This window comes from Phaenicophaeus curvirostris, chromosome 1 (genome assembly GCF_032191515.1).
Source record: "Phaenicophaeus curvirostris isolate KB17595 chromosome 1, BPBGC_Pcur_1.0, whole genome shotgun sequence".
In the NCBI taxonomy this organism is placed as follows: Eukaryota; Metazoa; Chordata; class Aves; order Cuculiformes; family Cuculidae; genus Phaenicophaeus; species Phaenicophaeus curvirostris.
Genome location: NC_091392.1, coordinates 44,984,873 through 44,997,019, shown reverse-complemented (window position 1 = coordinate 44,997,019; position 12,147 = coordinate 44,984,873). Strand labels below are relative to the sequence as shown.

General features: G+C 48.4%; 1 long non-coding RNA gene across 1 annotated transcript; it reads right to left on the bottom strand.

Moving 5' to 3' along the window:
* Positions 1-4,226: 4,226 nt before the first annotated feature.
* LOC138716635 (uncharacterized) lies at positions 4,227-11,555 on the bottom strand. Its single transcript, XR_011336695.1, has 3 exons — positions 11,298-11,555; positions 4,685-4,737; positions 4,227-4,554 (listed from the first exon to the last, which is right to left on the bottom strand). It is a non-coding gene; the product is annotated as an uncharacterized lncRNA (long non-coding RNA).
* Positions 11,556-12,147: the final 592 nt, after the last annotated feature.

The following is a 12,147-nucleotide window of genomic DNA, read 5'->3' as shown; positions in this document are numbered from 1 at the left end:
GCGGGACTTTGCTTGTGGGTCCACACCACCAGCTCCACAAACCACATAGCAAAGACACCCGGTCCAAAAGCTTTCAAGATACATTTTTATAAGTTTGCCTAGTGATTAGGCAGAAATAGTAATGAAGCTCTTAGCATTCCCATAGCAGTTTCCTAATCTGAAAGCTTAGAGAAATGTATCTAGAGGAGATCCATATGGACCATATTGCTGGGATCACCACAAAAACCCCAAGCATGGCTCCTAGCAACTTGTCCACCCGCCGGCCACCGTTAGTCTCTGACTGCCAGAGTGAGCCCTGCTTGTGCCCAGATGGCTGCAGCACGATGGCAGCAGCAGCCACTGGTATTTCTGCAAGTGCATAGGGAAAAATTCAGCTTTCCAGGGAAAAGGAACAAAGCAAGCAAGCTGCTGGCAGAGACGTGATGCCAAATAGGGCTGCTAGCTCCCTCTGGGGAAGAGGTGCTTCCAGCCTGAAGAACAAAGCTATGGATGCTTCCTCAGAAGCACATTGCTCCTGCAGGTATTAACATTTCAGGCATTGCATACAAAACTGCCATGGAAAGAAGCAATGATATACAACGTTATGAGCTTCTAAGTCTGACTACTGGCCAAGCAGCTCACCACAGCAGTGAGTGTGGTCCGCAGCTCAGCTGGGAGCATTGCGGAAGTAGGGCAAGGGGAGCTTTACCGTGTTCAAAGCAAATTTATCAGCGTGCCCACAGGACCTGCCTTGCAGGACACCCACATTGTTGTGAAAGATGCTGCACATTGAGAAGGAGGGGAGGAAATGCAAATTTGTAGAAAACACTGCGGGAGGAGAGAGAGATGCCAGCTTTATCGCGAGCTGAAGCCTTAATCGCCCTGCTCCAATTATAATTCTAGGACTGGACGAGCTCGTGCACCCAGCTTGCGTTTTAGAGCAGCTTATCACCATCCAGTGGGCACAGACACGCAGAGCATGAAGAACCAGCACCTGATGCCAGCTCCTGCAGCTGGTCAGAGCATCTCGCTCAGCATTACCTGCTTGTACAGGGTAACCTGAGCAAATACAGTAACACAACAGTGTAAGCAGCGGCTTAGAAACTGCAACTGCAGGCAGCTCATTTTAACTTTGCTTTAGGTATGCTGGCAGGAAGTAACATAATCCAAAGTCATGAGAGGTGAGAAGGTGAAGAAGGAAGAGAAGGGCCACCCCTTAGCAGGGGTAAGGAAGCAAGGTCATTTACAAAACAGACAGTAGATATATGTCTTATTTATAGAGGATAAGAAAAATAAAAGCTTCTACTGCTTATGCAAAGTTATCTTATGTTGTGGGATCATTTAATAATATGCAATTACGTCATGCAGATTAAGATTAAAAGTCATTAAAAAAAAGGTTTCACTTTGAGGCAGAGTTCCCCTGTTGCTGAATTCAGGTCCCTGAAGAAGCTCTCACTTGTAGACACTCCCAAAATCAAGTCTCCAAACTTCAGACCATTTTCTGCAGCAGCTCAGCTACCTGTTGTGTCATCTGTAGAAATATTTTAGGCTTAAATTCAAATCTTTATCCTCCTTTCTTGCCTTTCAATTTCTCCCTGGGTTATTATCCACACTGTCATGGATTTCACAGTCCTCTGGCATTGGTTAACACATACACATTCCCTGATGTGCTTGTACTGTACTATTCTTCACTGGGCATCCTTTGAAATCCAGAAGCAACTCCCCACGTGCATCACTGAGAGCCCAGGTTCACTGGGACAGGTTCCCATGCTTCCACCCCAGCAAGGTGTGTAGAATCAGACAGCGGGGAGGCAGCAGCAATGCTGGCTGGTGGCTTTCTCCCTCCTTTGATGCAGGACCTGAAGGCCCATCTTTGAGTATATTAAGGGTTAGAAGGAGATCTGCCATAGGACTGGAGCTAGGAACAATGTCTCCTATGAAACATTTTCATCTGAAAGCAAAATCAAACCATGTAGACCCCTGAAACAGCACGATGTCAGGAGACTTTTGGCTTGCCAGGAACCTAAAAGAAATATTTTCAGCCTGAGTGAGATTGACATCAAGATTTCCTTTCTTTTTTTTTTTTTTACCCTGCTATGAACGCACAGGCACACCAGAAGCCGTGAGTTTGGCCACCTTGGGAGTGAAATTACAACAGCAGCAAATGCTTTTCAAGTGTCTCAGTGAGAATATGAAAATTGCTCCTTCCTCTCTGCCCACGTGTGCCTGCATGATTAGCTTCCCTCCATCTCTGCAAGAGCGTAACTCTCAGTACTCTTGCAGCAGGAAAACTTTGTATCATATTTGCCCCAGGTTTCTGTCATTTTTCATACCTGCACAGTGCACACAAGCCACGCTGTGGACCAGGGCTCTGTGTCACAGAGATGTCTCCAGCACTGCCACCGCACACAGGGGTTACAACCAACACTGGGAAGACCCAGACAGCATCCTTGGGCCGAGGCATCGATGGCTTTGCAGGGACAAGATCCCGGCTTGGGAGACAGCACTGAGGAGCCTGGTCAGGTGGGGAGAGGCTGGGCTGAAGACCTTTCCCTCACCTCCACAAACAGAGCTGCAATATGTCTAGCATGTCCTAGCTTAGAAACTAATAGAGCAGATTTTCACAGTGATGAGCCCAGGAGACAAAATAAGTGGAGGGATATTTTGTGAAGGCTAAACACCCGCACCAGCTTTGCAGAAGTGTTTTGCTCTCTAGTCGCATATTCCCACTGCGCTTAGGCAGCAATATTAACTGACTTCTCGTTCATACTTTTTTTTAAAAAAAAACCAAACAACATTTGAAACAAAACAATCTAATTACAGAAAAAATATTTAGCTTGAAATGAGCAGACAGACATTCAAAACAATTTTCAGACATGACAGATGATCTGAAAGGAGCTGCGCTGCGGGCATTGTATGCTGTTCAAACCCAATTTAAAAATACATGGTGTAGTAGCAAAAATAGACATGACCCTAAGCACAAACATAGCCACGCAGACAAATGTCTCCTGTAAAATGCCATCGGTGATTTGCATGGCAGCCGAACCCAGAGGCAGTGGAACAGCATCGCCCACCTCTGTGAGTGCTGCCACGATGATAAAGCTGTGCAAACACCATTGTAACAACACACTCACATTCCCAGGGTTGGCTTGTCCAGCTGCTCTACTTGTGGGACCCCAAAGGGGGTCTCAGCCTTTGCTGAATACCTAAGGGGAATTCTCGTCCCCTTATGCATGTGGCCTGACCTCCAACTCTTGGCATCCTGAGTAAGACCCAGAATGACTCTTGCTGCCTTTGCCACGTCTAAATTATTGTGACATCCGCATGACAGGTGAGAGCCAGGTAGTGTGAGAAAAATAACCTTTTCATCTTTAAACACTGAGGAGCTCACATCCAAGCATTCACACCCTAGAGATGCTGCGAATAAGGGAGACACAGAAGCAGCAGCAGCACTCCCTTAGCAGCTTCAGCCCCAGACCCATGCAACACGCCTGGAGATCGACCCACTTGAAAAGCTTCAGCTCAACCTGTGCTGCTGAAGCAGCTCTGAGCTTACAGCAAACGGAGATGGAGACACCAGCGTTGGCCAGAGGGGTTGGGAAGGAGGTCTAGGATGCCAACCATGCAGAGGAATGCCACCTCTGTGTGGCAAGAGCCTGTGTTCGTTCCTACAGCAGCAAAGGGGTAAGACTCCACATGGGAAACACAGCTACGGGATTGAGATTGTGCAGTCTAGAGATGAAAGGTATGGGAGACCTTTGCAGACCCACCTCGCTACCCACATTCCACACATGGGAATCCAGCAGGGCTTTGATTGGGTTAGACACAAAAGGAAAACCCTAAAGGAGTTAGCTCTGGGACAGGAAAATATAAGTGAGCAAATCACACAATATCACTGAGGTGCTGTGCCAACATCCCAGGAAAGACTAATTAAGCATCATCCTGATGTCTAATGACCCACATGTTTTGATATAAGAAATATGTAAAATTGCAGCGATGGCAATGGAAATATGAACATCAATGGCTCCTTGCAGAAATGTTCTCTAGAGCACAAATATTAATGAAACCATCTTCAAGCACGGTGTACTAGCCCCATTTTTCAAATGGAAATGATGAGAAGGAAACACCAAGTGGTCACGTGGGCAGGAGAAGGTGTTGTCCCCTCCCAGGGGACACAATCTGCACCCTTCCATACCTTCCAAAGTCCTTCCATACCAGCCTCCTCTCCTCAGCTGCCACCGAGGCAAGCAGGGTCATCCTTGCTTTCCTGTGCCTCATGTTTGGAATGAAACTTTCCAGAGCTCCTTCCTCCCAATCCCTCCTGGAGGACCCAGTGCCAGGATGTCTTCCCAAGGCTACCCAGCCATTCTTTTCAGGCTATGTGGTCCCTTCATCCTTGGGTCACCCCTTTGACCAAATCTTTAGACTTAGGACTATGCTGGCAGTCTTTCGGTCCTCCAGATTTCCCAGTGAGGGGGCTTGTTCTGTTTGCATGAAGCAGCTGTAATCAGACTATCAGCAGGCCAGATCTGAGTCTGGGTCCTGTGTTTGCTGTTCTTCACTGCTCAGTGACTCCTGCAAGGCCAGAGGAGAATTCAGTCCTGTTGCCGGTGTGATCACAGACCTTCAGCAATGCAGCACAGCTCTGGCTCTGGAAATGGCCTTCCTGCACACGGAGAGCCAGGAAATCACTTAGGCACCTTACCATTATCCTGGGAGGTGAGGGCTGATAACTCCAAGCTCTGGGGACTCTCCAGACTGTTGGCAAAAACACTGGCAAAAGAAAAGAGGTGTTAAATGCGGGCATGAAAGATTCCACTACAGCACATACACTGGGACAAGCGGCTGATGCCTTGGCATAGCCGTGATATTAGCAGCAAGCACAGAGCAAACAGCTGCTGTTCTCATGCTTGCTGGCTTGTTGAGACCTTGGAATCTTTACCAAGACCCTTGAGTTAATAAGAAAAGAATGTACTAGAGGGAAAACATGAAGATAAGGGGCACATCTGTGGCCAATAGTGGGTGTCACTCTATCACTGTAACTGCGGGTTTCTCATAGGTGGAAATTCACCAGGGTAGCTGCTGACTGGGTACAGAAACACTATATAAGGTTTGCGTCCACTCAATAAAGTGATCTCGTTTGTCGATTCATGGACGGTGTTGGTGCCTTAATTGCTACAGTTAAAAACATAAGTCGTAAAATGTAGGGGAATAATAACTTTCTGGGTAGAGGAATCCCCAAAACATCGTGGACCTGACTGTCCTGGTGGTTAAGACACAGCTCTGGATGTTCAAGGTGCTGCTGAATCCTGAAGCCACATCCAGACGAAGCACATGAAGAGCAAGTCAAGAATAAATGGTCTGTGTCCTGAGAGGCTTTACTGGTCCTAGGTTCTCCTTTTAAATTTATCCACATGAGCACTCAAAATCTGCCTTTCTGGTTTTGCTGCCATGGATCAATCTGTCTGTTCAGGCCCTGTTGCTCCCGAGGGTCATTCCTTTGGGCACATTCATGGCACGTGGTTTCTCTGGCTTCAATGATGAAATGGCAGTCTTTAAAATCACTCCTATTTTCATAGAATCACTAGGTTGGAAAGGACCCACTGGATCATTGAGTCCAACTATTTCCCCAAAGCCTGGAGTGAAATTGAGGCCAGAAACATTTCTGGGCATGAAACTTGGCTCCTGGCATGTTTAGACTTTGTTCCGTGGGGTTTGCCTGGCTACCAGAGGGCAGAAGCAAAGGCTTTGGAAAAGGTAACTCCCACTCTGCGGCACTTCCCAAGCAGCCATCTACCAGAGAGCCAAGTAGTTGGGGCAGCACAGCAAAGCTCAAAGCTCAGGATCTCATTGTTTGTGAAGCAGAAGAGAGGAGATCCTCCTATTGCCTCTTTTCTCCTCCTGGCAGCTGTCATTCTAATTTGAGTAATTGGTGCTGGTAACTCATCTAGAAACATGTGAGCCCAGGAGACCTACCCAGCTGCAGTTCCGTGAAGGAAATGTTGTGGGTGCACGTTGTGAGCAAAACCTCCAAGGTTCACTTCAGGAAGGCGCCATCCCAGGACCCAGCTGCTTTTCAAGACAAGCTTTCTGCCCACCTAGGCTTGCCAGGGTCTCAGCCTTGGCAGCACCTATGAGGATGCTCCTTTGTGCCTTTGGGGCCTCTCAGCTGTGCAGGTCTTTGGTAAGAGACACAGAGCCACACAAGGGCACCAAAGAATTGAGTCTCTCGCATCTTCCCAAGGAGATGCCAGTATAAACCCACCATGCATCTGCCCAGCTCCAAGTAGTGCCGGGAGCTGCTGCCTCACAGGGATGACTTGGCTCTTGTCTCTGCACTGAAGCCACACGGGACTCGCCTCCAGTGCCACCGGCTGCCAGCAGGGAGAGGGATGCTCAGCCGAGGTGTTCCTCACAGGACCCCCTCACTTTGGCAAGGTGTTTCATTTCTAGTGAAGAGGCTTGGGAGAGAACAGCTGCCAGGGACCTGCAGGCAGGATGAGATCGTGCCAGAGACAGACTCCAGAACACTCTTTTATTTTTCTACACGTGGGTTTAGTGTCCCCCTGGTAGGCAAGGCGCTTGGGTGCCTTTTCCCAATATGAGAAAGCAGGGGAGGCTTGCCTCTCACCCCCAGCTACAACTTAAACGCTCCAAATGCTTTTTCCTCCCCCAAAATGAGAGACATTTAAATGTGTGGGCAAAGAAAAATGGTGAATAAAGCTCCCTGCCTGCTGAGCAGTGATTCACCACCACTGGGAGAAAACCTGCCTGGTTCCCTGTCACGGCACTAAGTCATTCCTGGCCTGCAAGTCACAGTGGGATTTCTGGAGGTGCTGGGATGTCTCACCTGAGGTATCTCCTGGAGGGCTGGCATGGCCTTGAGCAGCCTGGGTTATTGCTGGGAGCCATCAGACAGTCACTGCTCCCACAACCTCAGCAGCTCTGGCCGGGCACAATGCACACAGCCCCTGGAATGAAATTTGACTTCAGCTCCCCTGGAGTGAAATTTGACTTCAGCTTCATTTTCTGTTTTGAGTGCACTGTTCCTCAGCGAAACGCAACATGCTTGAGAGCTTGAAGGCTTCAAGCTCAGCCAGAGCAAAACTAGGAGGTCTGGCATCCGATCCCTGGGGTTATTAATGATCCCCCTCAGTGCTAGATCTGCCTTACAGCTGCCTCCCACTGCTCCCCAGAGAGATGACTGGAGCAAGCTCCCTTAATTCTGCGTGCGAGGTTTTTGCCCGGTTTCAAGCCTGAGAACACTGGCTGACAGCGAAGAACTGTTTCACTGTGCCCCACAGCTCCCTGATAACAGCAAGGACCGGCAACTTGCCAGCAATCCCGTCACTTAGCAGAAAGGCCCCTGGTACTTCCTCATGCTGGTGTGACAAGTCCTGATTTCATACTGCAAGAGGCATTTAATGTCACTAACAAGCCTACAGGAAGGGCATGTTTCACTCAACCTCGCGGTTAGTTCAGGTATTTGCTGCTTTCAAGTTAAAGCTATTTGAAAGCCCAGGGCTGAAGAGATATTTTGCACAACCATAATGGCTTGAATTGCCAAGCTAGGCTCTGCCTGGCCTCGCTGCCAGAGCTAACAACGCTCTCAACCACAGCAGGACCTGGATCTTAACCAGGGATGAGGTGGCTTCACTACTAGCTGTCACCTCCATTGCTTCATGGCTGAGTCTTACCCAGTTTGACCCTGAGGAGCGTGTTAGACTGATCTAGCCAGACCTCTGGTGGCACCAGCTCTCAGCTCAGTGCCAGTCACACTGTTTACGAGGAGCAGCTGAGAGAGCTGGGGTTGTTTAGCCTGGAGAAGAGGAGGCTGAGGGGAGACCTCATTGCTCTCTACAACTACCTGAAGGAGGTTGTGAAGAGGAGGGTGCTGGCCTCTTCTCCCAAGTGACAGGGGACAGGACAAGAGGGAATGGCCTCAGGCTCTGCCAGGGGAGGTTCAGGCTGGACATTAGGAAAAAAATTTTCACAGAAAGGGTCATTGGGCACTGGAACAGGCTGCCCAGGGAGGTGGTTGAGTCACCTTCCCTGGAGGTGTTTAAGGGACGGGTGGATGAGGTGCTGAGGGGCATGGTTTAGTGATTGATAGGAATGGTTGGACTCGATGATCCAGTGGGTCTTTTCCAACCTGGTGACTCTATGATTCTCTGATTAATGCCAAGTGATGGTGGGTCAGATTTGCACACAATAAACCCCATCACTGGTCCTCAGAGGAGAAATGAGCGTTATTCCTGGGTCACAACCCCACAGCCAGCTCAGTTTCACGCTCAGCCAAGGTGAGTGTGAAAGCTCAGCAGCCACTGGCTTTTCCTCAACCCTCAACTTTTCATTCCCCCCCCGAACTTTTCATTCAGCCCCCATGATGCAGGCATGAAGCTTCCAACTAAATGGCACTGATTTCCCCTTTTCCTTTCTCACCCCCCCCCAGCCCAACAGCAGAACAGGCAGCTCACCCCGATGCCTGCCCACATTCACACCAGGGTGAGCAAAAAGCTCCCCCCATCTCCCTTTACCGGGGGGAGACCTGCCCCTGTGCTCAGCAAAAGCATGGGGACAGCCAGCAGCATCTTGCTCACGTGAGCAGTGCTTGTCCAAAAGCAGGAGCTATTTCTGGAAAGCAGCTTCTCTTGGAGCAACAGCAGCAGAACCGGGGTGCACTGACCGAAAAAGAAAAGCCCTGGTATTTCGAACGCTAAGCAAGGTTTCCCAGCCTCCCGCTAGGGAAGATGGGTGACATCCTTGCACAAATAAGAGAGCTGTGGCGCTCTGCAGCAGGAGGGCTCCAGATGAGCGCAAAGGCTGTTTCAATAAAACTGTAAACACACCAGATCTGCTGTTGTTGCCAAGCTCTGTGAAATTGGTGATTTCTGAGCGGAGTTCAGCTGGAGAGCACTGGTGCTATAAAAAGCAAAGTGACTTTGGGCTTTGACGCTTCCTCCTGACACAGAAAGGAGGTGATTTGTGATTCAAAAGATGAGGAATTTATCATCAAAAGGAGCCAGGACAGAGCTCAGTGTTTACACATGGAAGAACAAGACAGGCACCAAAGCAGATATATTTATACCAATCCATTAATAAAAGAAGCCAAGTCAACCATACCTTTGTGCTAAAGTTAGAGCACAGCACTCAGCATGTCCTTAAAAAGGCAAGAAAGTTTCCGCAAACTGGGACAGCTGCTCCCAGCGCCTGCTCTGCACATCCCCTCCTCGGTGCGCGAGGGCTCCTGGCATCAGCATTGCTGCAGCAGGAAAGGAGCCAAACAAAGCGAGGCTCCTCCAAGCAAGAAGGCTGACTCTTAAGAGTCCAGTCATGGGCTGGTGGCCACGGCACCTCAGGAACCAAACAGTCCCTGCCCTACCTTCAGAGACCTCCAGAAGATGACTGCTTCTTCCCAGAAACAAAAATGCTTCACTTTTGCTTCCAGTAATTCTATTTCTCCAGTCATAAGGCTCAGACAAGCCAGAAGCCTTTACCTTCTGCAGGAGAAGAGATGAGTGCATGCTGGTCACAGCACACTCGAACTGGCCCCGTGGATGGGAACTTAGTTTGTGGCGCTGTCTCCATCAGCCAGCAGAAAGAAAAGGAGCAGCACACAAGGGTTTCAGGTTTAGGTTGTCCCTGATGGGTTGGTACAAGCCCGGGGTGAACAGAGAGCACCCAGGACAGTAGATGGCTCATCCCCAATGAGGTTAGCAACAGGGCTGGCCAGTGCAAGTCACTGGAGGTTCCTGGATTAGGATTTGATATTCAGAAATGCCTCAGAAATAACTAATTGCAGCAAGCCCTTTAATTCACAGGTAACGCTGGAGTTGTCCAGCTTCATCTCCCAAGCGCGGGGGTCTGTCACAATGCTGCTAGGTAGGAAAGCCCTAGAAAACTCAGATTTTTTTGTTCTTTGCACAGTACTTCTAGAAGGCAATTAATTGTCCATCCTGACAAATAAACAGATGAGGTCTTGGAGTCTTTTCCCTGTCTTCCTCTCTACCTCCCACAGCTCCAGCCCTTGAACCACACTGGAAGCTCTTCACTCAACTGCTCCCAGCTCATCTGAAGCCACAGGAGCCAGCATTGGACGTGCTACGGTAGAAGTGAACACCCTTCAGGCAAACTGAGGACAACCACAAAAAAAATAAGTATGGGCTGAATCAAAATAAAATGCATTGTGCTTTTTCTTCTCCACACCCCAGTGAACCTACCACAAGTGACAACCAGCCCTGCCCTATGCAGGGAAGGGAACAGGTCTGCGGGCAAACACAGGAGACCAAAGGCTACCTCTCCCCTCCCTGGATGTGATCAAGTTGTTGGTGCTCCAGAATGCATGTCACCTCCAAGCTTGTATTGAAGATGCTACAGTTAAATGGAATTAACTGACTGAGTTATGGGATGAGATTACCTCCACATCTCTCTTCCAACCCAAATTATTCTAGGACTCTCTAAATTCTATATAAAGGCAGAGAGGAAGCATGCAAATATCCCTCCCTCCCACACCAGGTGCTAAGCTCTCCTATCAGCAAGAGGCTCAGGCTTACCAACCCTGTGCTAGAGCAGTCAAACAGCAGGCTAGCAGCCCAATCTAGTGGGAGGCGTCCCTGCCCATAGCAGGGGGCTTGGAACTGGATGATCTTTAAGGTCCCTTCCAACCCAAATCGTTCTATGATTGTATGAAAACACCAAGAACACGTCGGCCTTGCCACTGACACAGGGATCAGGCTTTCTTCCTGGGCTTTCAGGCTCAAATCTCCTGGTGCAGCTCGTCAGTGCCAGACTAAGACACAACCTTAGCAGTCATCCTAGCCTCATCCCCAAGTTTTTCTGCAAATTCAATTGTAACTCATAAATTATTTCAACAAGATCCATGCAGCACTTTTCCAGCAAATGCAATCATTTATTGACTAAATCCTCACAACAGAGCTGCCAAACAGAGCCATCGGGCACAGGGATTTGTGCTCAGTGACTGCGTTGGTGGTCCTGGGGCTAGCACCAAGCCCCATGGCCTGCACCTCCCATCCAGGTCATTACCAAACCCTACTTACTGACATGACTGGGGTACACTCACTCCTCACAGATACATATTGAAATATGAAGTGGCTTGTGATCAGCTATGACTGACACAAATTATCTATTATGATTATTTATAAGGAGAATGCATTATTACAAGGGGAATGCATTAAATCAGCAGCATTCGTTTCCTTATCCAACTTGCAGTCCATTCAAAGAACCCATATCGGCTTCCTTCGACGAGCTTTTGATGCACTCCTATTGAGCAATCCAGTAACACTTATTTAATGATTTACCAGGGAACTCCAGGATCAGCCATTCTACGTCTTTGCCTTAAAACAAAGGTAGACTGAAAGACTGAGAGCATCTTTGCTTCACTTCTGAAGCATGCTTCTGCACTATCTTTCTCCCAGCGCACTGGAGCTGTTTCAAGACCTCTCCCAGTCTCACCAATCCAGAGTCCTTTAACCAGCTCTCCCACAAGAATTGTTCAGCCCCCGTTTCCAGGCATCTAATTTTAGCAGTCACTGCTGAACATCCTCTCGAGTTATTGTTGGAATGAAATGAGGATCATCTGACAGGAACACATTGCAGCTCCTTAGTAAACACCGGGTAGGAACGCTTAAGGAGCTCACACGCCTTCCTGCATCATTATCGACAATCCTGCCATCCGGGGACGCACCTAATCCCATCCCTTTTGTTTCTGGTACTTTGCATTTCCAAAAGCAATATAAAAACCCTGTGCTGGCCTCAGCCGTACCACGCATATTTCACTGCACCATTTTGCTCAGTTATCAGTTTCCATAATTACTTGCAAATTGGCCACAGGGATTTATTATTTGTTATTTTTAGGATCTTTTCAGCAGAAAAGGCATCTGATTATGTGAATATATATTTGCACGACATCTTTCACTTGAGGATCTCCAAGCACTTCATAGAATATGAATGAATTTCTGCTTGTTTACAGCAATATTCCTTTTATAGGCAGGACAACAAGAGAAGTGATTAAAAGACATGTCCAAACTCCCAGAGGAAATTTATGCCAAGCACAGGAATACCGGCTTCCAGTTGTGTGTGTTAACCATTAAATGCGTGCTAAAAGAGACAGCAGGAGTTTGGCTGCACAGGCATTAAAAGAAAATTTTG